Source organism: Anabrus simplex, chromosome 5, assembly GCF_040414725.1.
Source record: "Anabrus simplex isolate iqAnaSimp1 chromosome 5, ASM4041472v1, whole genome shotgun sequence".
Taxonomy (NCBI): domain Eukaryota; kingdom Metazoa; phylum Arthropoda; class Insecta; order Orthoptera; family Tettigoniidae; genus Anabrus; species Anabrus simplex.
Genome location: NC_090269.1, coordinates 431950462 through 431960600, shown reverse-complemented (window position 1 = coordinate 431960600; position 10139 = coordinate 431950462).

Here is a 10139-nt window from a genome sequence, read left to right as displayed (position 1 = left end):
TACTCGTATGATCCGCATTACTCTCTTTACTTACAACCCACTGCCGTCTCGCGTAGCGTCTACGGGTCCAACTCACGGCATCCTCTAGGCTTATACCCCGCAGCACAAATTCTAAGGTGGTCCAACTCCCATCAATTTTAGAAATGGTCGTGTGAGAACTCAAGGTGTGGTTTGTATGCGCCTTCTGTTCACTAGCGGCGATTGGGAATAAAAGTGCGGGGGCAAAAAACACAGACAACAATCAGTACCCGGGTTTGCTGCATATAGCGGACGGGGGTGGGGGTGAGGAATTATGTGCATCAAAACTGAATAAACAAGCTACAAAATGGTGTTTTGAAGTTCTCTGAGCGAATTTCGACAGAGAGGTTAAGGTTGAGAGTTTACCAATTTACAGTAAGTGCTGTAATAATAGTTTGCTTGTTTTTTAAGATTTTGATCCAATACCACACAATAAAACTTTCATAAAAGGAACAATATTACGCATTTATTAGAATTAAATGGAAGTACGGCGTGATTATAAATTAAAATAATTTAGTATTTGACCTCACACTAAGAAACTAACAGACACTGAAGAGAATGGGAGACTGACGAATGCGCGCGGCAAGTGGGTGAATCATAGTAAATAATAAATAATTAAATAATCAATATAAATGATAAATATGTATGCGGTTCATGGTGTGGGTTACTGTAGTCACGTCCTAATTCGTGAACCATGGGCAACGGCTGAGTAAGAGGTCCTGAGAGTCAGGATACCATTTGCAATGGAATGGGAATGGGAGTGGGCATCTCGGACATATTCTGAGTCATGACCCTCCTTGTGCTCAGGCGGCTAGGACTGTACAATCCAACGGTGGTCCATAACCCGTTAGAGGACAGATCCTCACTGCGTGCAAGTAGGATAACATCCAGCTTCATGAATTTACCGAGCTCAGAACATTTTATGCAAGCCTCGGACCTATGGGAGTAACGGAGTCCCACTCCCATTTGACAGGCGAGGGACTCCTTGGAAACAACTTGGCGAACGAAATGGAATTCGATGGGGAGCTATCAATACTAATGGGGCTTATGGAAGAAAGAAAGTAGAACTGGAGGAGTCAGCAAAGAGAATGAATCCGGATGTGCTAGGAGCAAGTGATATTCGGTTAAGGGGAGATAATGAGGAAGAGATAGGAGATTATAAAGTTTACTTGACGGGTGTTAGAAAGGGAAGGGCAGAGTCTGGGGTAGGGCTCTTTATCAGGAATGCCATTGCACGCAACATAGTTTTTATTAGGCACGAAAATGATCGAATGACGTGGGTAGATTTGGCAGTTGGAGGAATTAGGGCGAGAGTTGTCTCAGTGTATTCACCATATGAGGGTGCAGGTGAGGATGAAGTTGACAAGTGTTATGAAGCATTGAGTGACATCGTGGTCAGGATCAACAGCAAGGATAGAACAGTGCTAATGGGCGATGTCAATGCAAGAGTAGGAAATACAACTGAAGGATACGAAAGGGTGATTGGTAAATATGGGGAAGATATGGAAGCTAATAGAAATGGGAATCGTTTGCAAGACTTCTGTGCTAGTGTGGGTTTAGAAGTTACGGATACATTCTTCATGCACAAGGCTATTCACCGCTACACATGGGAGGCTAGGGGTACCATGTCATAATATACTATATCTTAACCGACTTCGAATTCAGGAAATCTGTTAGGAACGTACGAGTTTTCCTGGGATTTTTCGATGATATAGACCACTATCTGATCTGTAGTGAACTAAGTATCTCTAGGCCTAGGGTAGAGAAAGTTAAATCTGTCTGCAAACGAATAAGGGTAGAAAATCTCCAGGACGAGGAAATTAGACAGAAGTACATGGATAAGATTAGTGAGAAGTTTCAAACAGTAGACAGTAAGCACGTTCACGATATAGAAAGTGAATGGGTGGCATACAGGGATGCTGTAGTAGAAACAGCAAGGGAATGCCTAGGAACAACTGTGTGTAAAAATGGGAAAAGGCGAACATCTAGGTGGAATAATGAAGTGAGTGCAGCTTGTAAACGTAAAAAGAAGGCTGATCAGAAATGGCTCCAAACAAGGCCCGAGGCAGACAGGGATTTGTAAGTAGATGAAAGAAACAGATCGAAACAAATAGTTGTTGAATCCAAAAATAAGTCATGGGAAGATTTTGGTAATAACCTGGAAAGGCTAGGTCAAGCAGCAGGGAAACTTTTCTGGGCAGTAATAAAGAATCTTAGGAAGGGAGGGAAAAGGGAAATGAATACTGTTTTGAGTAATTCAGGTGAACTCATAATAGATCTCAGGGAATCACTGGAGAGGTGGAGGGAATATTTTGAACATCTTCTCAACGCGAAAGGAAATCTTTCTGGAAGTGTGGCAAACAGCCAAGCTCATGGGGAGGAGGAAAATTATGATGGTTAAATAGCGCTTGAGAAAGTGGGAAGGATGGTAAATAAACTCCATTGTCATAAAGCAACAGGAATAGATAAAATTAGACCTGAAATGGTGAATTATAGTGGGAAGGCAGGGATGAAATGGCTTGATTGAGTAGTATGAGCAGCATGGAGTGTTGGTAAGGTACTTTCAGATTGGACAAAAGTAGTAATTGCACCTATCTATAAGCAAGGGAACAGGAAGGATTGTAACAACTATCGAGGTATCTCATTGATTAGTATACCAGGCAAAGTATTCACTGGCATCTTGGAAGGAAGAGTGCGATCAGTATTTGAGAGGAAGTTGGATGAAAACCAGTGTGGATTCAGACCACAGAGAGGCTGTCAGGATCAGATTTTCAGTATGCGCCAGGTAATTGAAAAATGCTACGAGAGGAATAGGCAGTTGTGTTTATGTTTCGTAGATCTAGTGAAAGCGTATGGAAGGGTACCAAGGGAAAAAATGTTGGCCATACTGGGGGACTATGGAATTAAAGGTAGATTATTATTGTTACGGGGTTACCCGTGGACCAGCAGAAGTGAAAGAAGGTGCCGGGTTGAATGGGTCTACCTACAATATCAAAGTTAATTTAAAACTTTAACAAAGGTTATATTTTTAGAATTTCAAAAAATCAACAAATAACAGTTACAATTAGCAAATTTGAACAAGTCAAGGAAAATACAATAGAGTGAATTCCACAAGTCCTGGGCTTCAAGCCCCTCGCTTTACATTTCCTGAGCTCTCAGCTCAATTTTACAAAGATCACAACTCTACTTAAGAGCAAAAATCCCCTAATACATGAAGCCCTTGCTCCGGCAATTACAAAATCAGGCCTCCTACCAGGCGCTTTTACAACTCTTGCAAAAGAGCTAACGTACTCTCATTTCCGAAGCCTATTCAAGGCAATATCAGGAATTTACAATCACTTGCCATCAAGGCACAACTTACAAATATGAAAGATGGATATCTTGTACCCAACCTATAGGGCCTTCGCGGAAAGAATCAAGTTAATTTAATGGCCCGAAACACAAATTGAATGGAGGCGTTTACTTGCACTCCTTGAAATGAATTCTTAAAACCTAAAGGGCACTAGGCCGATGACACAGGGGCTACTCCCAAACTATGGAAGTGACTCGTATAAGTATAAATTAAGACATTACAGAAGGGAAGAAAACTAGTTACAAAACGTAGTCACCTCAAACCAATATGAAGGGGACCTCGAGAGGGTACATCACCCTCTATCCCCGATTTACAGTTAAAGATTTTATGAAGTTATTACATAAGCCGGCAGAAGTTACATTTTCAGAAAAATAGGTTACATGGTAATGTTTTGGACCTCCCCCTCGGGTTAAACTGAAGAGCTAGCAAGAAATAAAGATGTTCATTGGCCATTACCTTGTCGGTGTACTGCTGCCTGATGAAAGAGGCGCCTCCCGCCTCCTGCTTGACACACACACTGAGTTAGATGACGATCAACTGGCCAAGATACAAGAAAATCAGCAGTTTATAAACCCTCGGGGAAAGTTCGAGACCATTCACGAATAAACCAGCCCGACCCTCTCAATTTTATTGGTCAATTCAAAAATTACACACAAAGTCGAAGAAGAAATACGGGATTGGTTGGAAATTAATTACAAAAATTAGAGATTGGCTGGATTAAAAACTGGCGGAAAGGAAAGATAAATATTGCCAACCCAAAAATAAATGAACATCAATTAGTAAAAAAACTTATGAATACAAAACTTCTTCAAATCCAAGTTCTTTCACTTCGCACCAGGGTGCATGATCATAGTTTTTAGCAGTGACATCTATGGAAGAATGTCCAAACTACTTGATGAATGGAAAACAAAACAAGTATAAATTCACACAGTACATGGAACTTCACAATAACAAAACTTCATCAGATGTCTGTAGTGACATCTTCTGAGTAAAGGTTTATGTAGGTCTAATTTCAAGTTCACGGTTCCTCCAGTAGAGGAGTTCTTTTAGGCGCAATATTTAAATGCGCGGTGTTGGGGTGTACATCCCGGTACAATTATCATCAATCAAAGGCATTTATGTTGACAATTGGACTTCAGTGAGAATTGATTGTAGAATGAGTTCTTGGTTCAGAGTACTTACAGGGGTTGGACAAGGCTGTAATCTTTCACCTTTGCTGTTCGTAGATTACATGGATCATCTGCTGAAAGGGATAAAATGGCAGGGAGGGAATCATTTAGTTGGAAATGTAGTAAGCAGTCTGGCCTGTGCTGACGACTTGGTCTTAATGGCAGATTGTGCCCAAAGCCTGCAGTCTAATATCTTGGAACTTGGAAATAGGTGCATTGAGTATGGTATGAAAATTAGCCTTTCAAAGACTATATTGATGTCAGTAGGTAAGAAATTCAACAGAATTGAATGTCAGATTGGTGATACAAAGCTAGAACAGGTTGATAATTTCAAGTATTTAGGGTGTGTGGTCTCCCAGGATGGTAATATAGCAAGTAAGATTGAATCAAGGTGTAGTAAAGCTAATGCAGTCAGCTCGCAGTTGTGATCAACAGTATTCTGTAAGAAGGAAGTCAGCTCCCAGACGAAACTATCTTTACATCGGTCCGTTTTCAGACCAACTTTGCTTTACGGGAGTGAAAGCTGGGTGGACACAGGATATATTATTCATAAGTTAGAAGTAACAGCCATGAAAGTAGCGAGAATGATTGCTGGTAAAAGCAGGTGGGAACAAAGGCAGGAGGGCACTCGGAATGTGGAGATAAAGGCTAATTTAGGAATGAACTCGAAGGATGAAGCTGTAGGCATAAACCCACTTCAGTGGTTGGTCATGTGAGGTTTATGGAGGAGGATGGGTTACCTAGTAGAATAATGGACTCTGTTATGGAGGGTAAGAGAAGTAGAGGGAGACCAAGACGACGATGGTTAGACTCAGTTTCTAACGATTTAGAGATAAGAGGTATAGAACTAAAAGAGGCCACAACACTAGTTGCAAATAGAGGATTGTGGCGACGTTTAGTAAATTCACAGAGGTTTGCAGATTGAACGCTGAAAGGCATAACAGTCTATAATGATAATGTATGTATGTATGTATGTATGTATGTATGTATGTATGTATGTATGTATGTATACCCTGCTACCCTCCCTCACAGTACGTGCAAAGTCTCCACTACTTGCTGTGGCGCTATACAAAATGGTTGGTCGGGACGAACGATGTTTTGTGGGTATTTCCGCTAGTGATATTGTTAATAGTAAAATAAAATAAAACAAACGAATGGCATCAGGGCTTGTGTACATTGCTTTTTATAATAATTCCTATAATTCCAAGTTGCAACAGGCAGAAATGCGAATAAAAATGTAATATATTCTCCAAAAAGTGAGGGGAGGTGACTGGCCCCTCGCCACCGCCGCCCCCCCCCCCCCACCAATTGCCGCTACTGCATCTGTTGGCATTCAACCAAACTATTGGAATGGCGGCAATAGTCGACGATTTGAATTCCTAGCGATTAGTGTATACTCAATTTTATTTAAACTTATCATCTAGTACATCAGCAGTTTCTCGATCCTGTAGGTTTTAATTCCGCAAATGGATCTTACATGGATATTTTCTCAATGTCAACACCATTACGAATTATGTATATACATAACTTCAATCCTGATTGATTCATAATATAATTATAAATACGTTAAGCAAGTAGCCTGTATTATCCGTACTATCGATTAACCAAGAGTGTACGAGTTGTTAGATAAAATATGTGGTAATAATGAGGCAGGGGAAATAATAACTTACATGAAAAAGTTATTTATAGAGGGGGTCATTATTTTATCGTATTCTCGCAGTTGGACTAGATTACATAAAACATACATACGGTATGCCTGAGGAAAAATTTATTCCAAGAACTTATTTCTTTGTATGGACCGATATTACTAGACCACATTGACAATGTCTACCACTATGTACGTTTATGGTATATTGAGAGGGAAATAAATGTTGCTGTCCGTCAGTTTTATTTCTAGCAACATGTTTCAAAACTTCCCCTAGTAGTATTTTACATTTCTATAATTCAGTTTCGTATGTACCAATATAAAAACTTACTTTTACTGGTTTTTCTGTGTTCTTGGGGGTACTTGAAGATGTACGTTCATTCCTAGCCACATCTTGCGTTTTATTCTCTACAAATTGGACTTTTCAAAAGCATTATAAATCCAGTATCAGTTCATAGGGATCACCCACTTTATCCAATAATCCAAATTTTCACACAGGAAGAACATGTTGTAAGTTTTCATATAGTATAAATCAAAACATAAATCTTTCCGGATAAAGTAGCATTGAGCATTTAATAAATACGATGGAAATTAAACAACCGAAAATGTGAGTGGTGGTGGTGGTGGTGGTGGTGATTGTTGTTTTAAGAGGAAGTACAACTAGGCAACCATCCTCTATATAACACTAGTCAGAGAGAAGTAATGGAAGGGGTCCGACACTTCGAAAAATGAAGGTATCGGCCAAATGAAGACAAGGGCCACGAAGGGCGTGAAAATGAAAGACTCCCTAGCCCTCGCAAACCTAATAGCGTCGGGGTCGGAAAAGAACAAGAGTTGACCAAGGGAGGTCGGATAGGATAGGTGAAAGTGAGGAGCCTGGCACAAGTAAGTGGAAAAAATGCCAGGATTCAGCTGAGGGCCCCGTGGTCGCCAACCCACGCTCCAAAGTTCAGAGCCCCTGAGGCCCCTTTTAGTCGCCTCTTACGACAGGCAGGGGATACCGTGAGTGTTATTCTACCGCCCCCACTCACAGGGGGGCCGAAAATGTGAAGCAGTCTAAGTATTCTGCTATCAGTTCACAAATTGCAGAAAGCCGAAGCAGACGCAACCTCAAGCAGTCACTCGACAGCTCTGCCAAGCAGAGAACGAGACTGCTTCATGAAGCTGCTTCCTCTGCCTCGCTCATCCATTTCAACAAAAAGTTTTGCATTTGCTAACAATATCCTATTCACCAGCACCGACGTTTAATTTTACATTATAATTATTGATAGCAACCTTCAGAACTATACAAACTGCTGATTGAAACCCTGTGTGTATGAGTCATCAGCCCATAGACTGGTTTGATGCATGGAGATGCCACCCTATCTTGTGCTAACCTTTTCATTTCTACGTAACTATTGCATCCTACATGTGATCTAATCTGCTTGTCATATTCATACCTTGGTCTACCCCTACCGTTCTTACCACCTTCAAAAACCAACTGAACAAGTCCTGGGTGTCTTAAGATGTGTCCTATCATTCTATCATTTCTTCTCATCAAATTTAGCCAAATCGATCTCCTCTCACCAACTCGATTCAATATCTCTTCATTTGTGATTCGATCCATTCATCTCACCTTCAGCAATCTTCTGTAACACCACATTTCAAAAGCATTAATTCTCTTTCTTTCTGAGCTAGTTATCGTCCATGTTTCACTTCCATACAATGCTACGCTCCACATGAAAGTCTCCAAAAACATCTTTATAATTCCTATATCAATGTTTGAAGTGAGCAAATTCCTTTTCTTAAGAAAGCTCTTCCTTGCTTGTGCTAGTCTGCATTTTATGTTCTCCTTACTTTCGCCATCGTTAGTTATTTTACTACCCAAGTAACAATATTCATCTACTTCCTTTAAGACTTCATTTCCTAATCTAATATTTCCTGCAACACCTGCCTTCGTTCGACTGCAGTCCATTACTTTTGTTTTGGTCTTATTTATTTTCATCTTGTACTCCTTACCCAAAACTTCGTCCATACCATTCAGCAACTTCTCGAGATCTTCTGCAGTCTCAGATAAAATAACAATATCATCGGCCAAGGTATTGATTTCTTCTCCTTGGAGTGTGATTCCCTTTTCAAATTCCTCTTTGATTTTCCTTACTGCCTGTTCTATGTAAACATTGAAAAGGTGGGGGACAAACTGCAGCCTTGCCTCACTCCTTTCTGGATTGCTGCTTCTTTTTCAAAGCCCTCGATTCTTATCACTGCAGACTGGTTGTTATACAGATGGAATATAATTCTTCGTTCTAGGTATCTGATCCCAATCACCTTCAGAATCTTAAATAGCTTGGTCCAATCAACATTATCGAATGCCTTTTCTAGACCTACGAATGCCATGTACGTGGGCTTGTCCTTCATGGTTCGATCCTCTAAGATCAGACGTAAAGTTAGAATTGCTTCACGTGTTCCTACATTTCTTCTGAAGCCAAATTGATCTTCCCCAACTCAGCTTCAACTTGTTTTTCCATTCTTCTGTGAATAATACGTGTTAAAATTTTGCAGGCATGAGATACTAAACTAATGGTGTGGTAGTTTTAAAACCCGCCAGAACCGGCTTTCTTGGGAATAGATATAACAACATTCTGCCGAAAATCGGATGGGACTTCTCCTGTCTCATACATCTTAAACACTAAATGGAATAACCTTGCCATGCTGGTTTCTCCTAAGGCAGTCAGTAATTCAGAGGGAATGTCATCAATTCCAGGTGCCTTGTACCTATTTAGGTCAATCACGGCTCTGTCAAACTCTGACCTCAAAATTGGGTCTCCCATTTCATCAGCATCAACAGCCTCTTCTTGTTCCAGAACCATATTATCTCCATCTGTACCTTGATACAGCTGTTGGATATGTTCCTGCCACCTTTCTGCTTTGTCTTCCTTCCCTAGAAGTGGCTTTCCATCTGAGCTTTTAATATTCGTACACCTAAATTTCCATTCTCCAAAGGTTTCCTTGATTTTCCTGTATGCAGTATCTACCTTTCCCAGGACCATACTACCTTCGACAACCTTGCACTTCTCCTTCAGCCGTTCTTCCGTAGCTACCTTGCACTTTCTATCCACTCCATTCTTTAATCGCCTGTATTCTTTTCTGTCCTCTTCATTTCTAGCATTCTTGTATTTTCGTTGTTCATCAATCAGGTCTAGTATCTCCTGAGTTATCCACTGATTCTTAGTTGATCTTTTCTTCCTTCCTAACATTTCTTCAGCAGCCCTGCTGACTTCATTTTTTCATGACTATCCACTCTTCCTCTATTGTGTTTCCTTCAGCCTTTTCATTTAGCCCTTGTGCAATATGTTCCTTGAAACAATCCCTCACACTCTTTTCTTTCAACTTGTCTAGATCCCGTCTTTTTGCATTCTTTCCTTTCTTCAATTTTTTCAGCTTCAGATGGCATTTCATGACCAACAGGTTGTGGTCAGAGTCGTCGTCAGACAGCGATCTAAAATCCAACCTTCTAGGCTTCTTAGAAAAGATAGATTCATCAGATATGTTGCTTCCACAATTATGTTTCTGAATGTTCATATAGTTTATTTTTATACATGTGGGGGGTGTGTTACCCCCAGTAACCCCCTGGTCTGCGCCCCTGATTGTAAGAGGCGATTCATTAAATCCTTTTTCTCGAACGAGAATTCGAAGTATGGTGAAAGATAAAAGTCTTCTTCTATGTCCTCAGAAAAATATTAATTCTTGCCGATGGGATTAGCATTCTGTTCCTCAGAGACTTCAGCAGGTTTGTGGAAGTTGTCAGAAGTTTGGTGGTGTCTCTTTATTCCTAACAGCGTACTGAACTTCACTTAACACAGACTTCAGATATATAAAGTAAAGTCGAATTCCTTTATCACAGTACATGGAATACAACATTTCAGCAGTGTAACAGTTATGTTTTGACCTTATAAGGGAGAAATGTAATGTTACG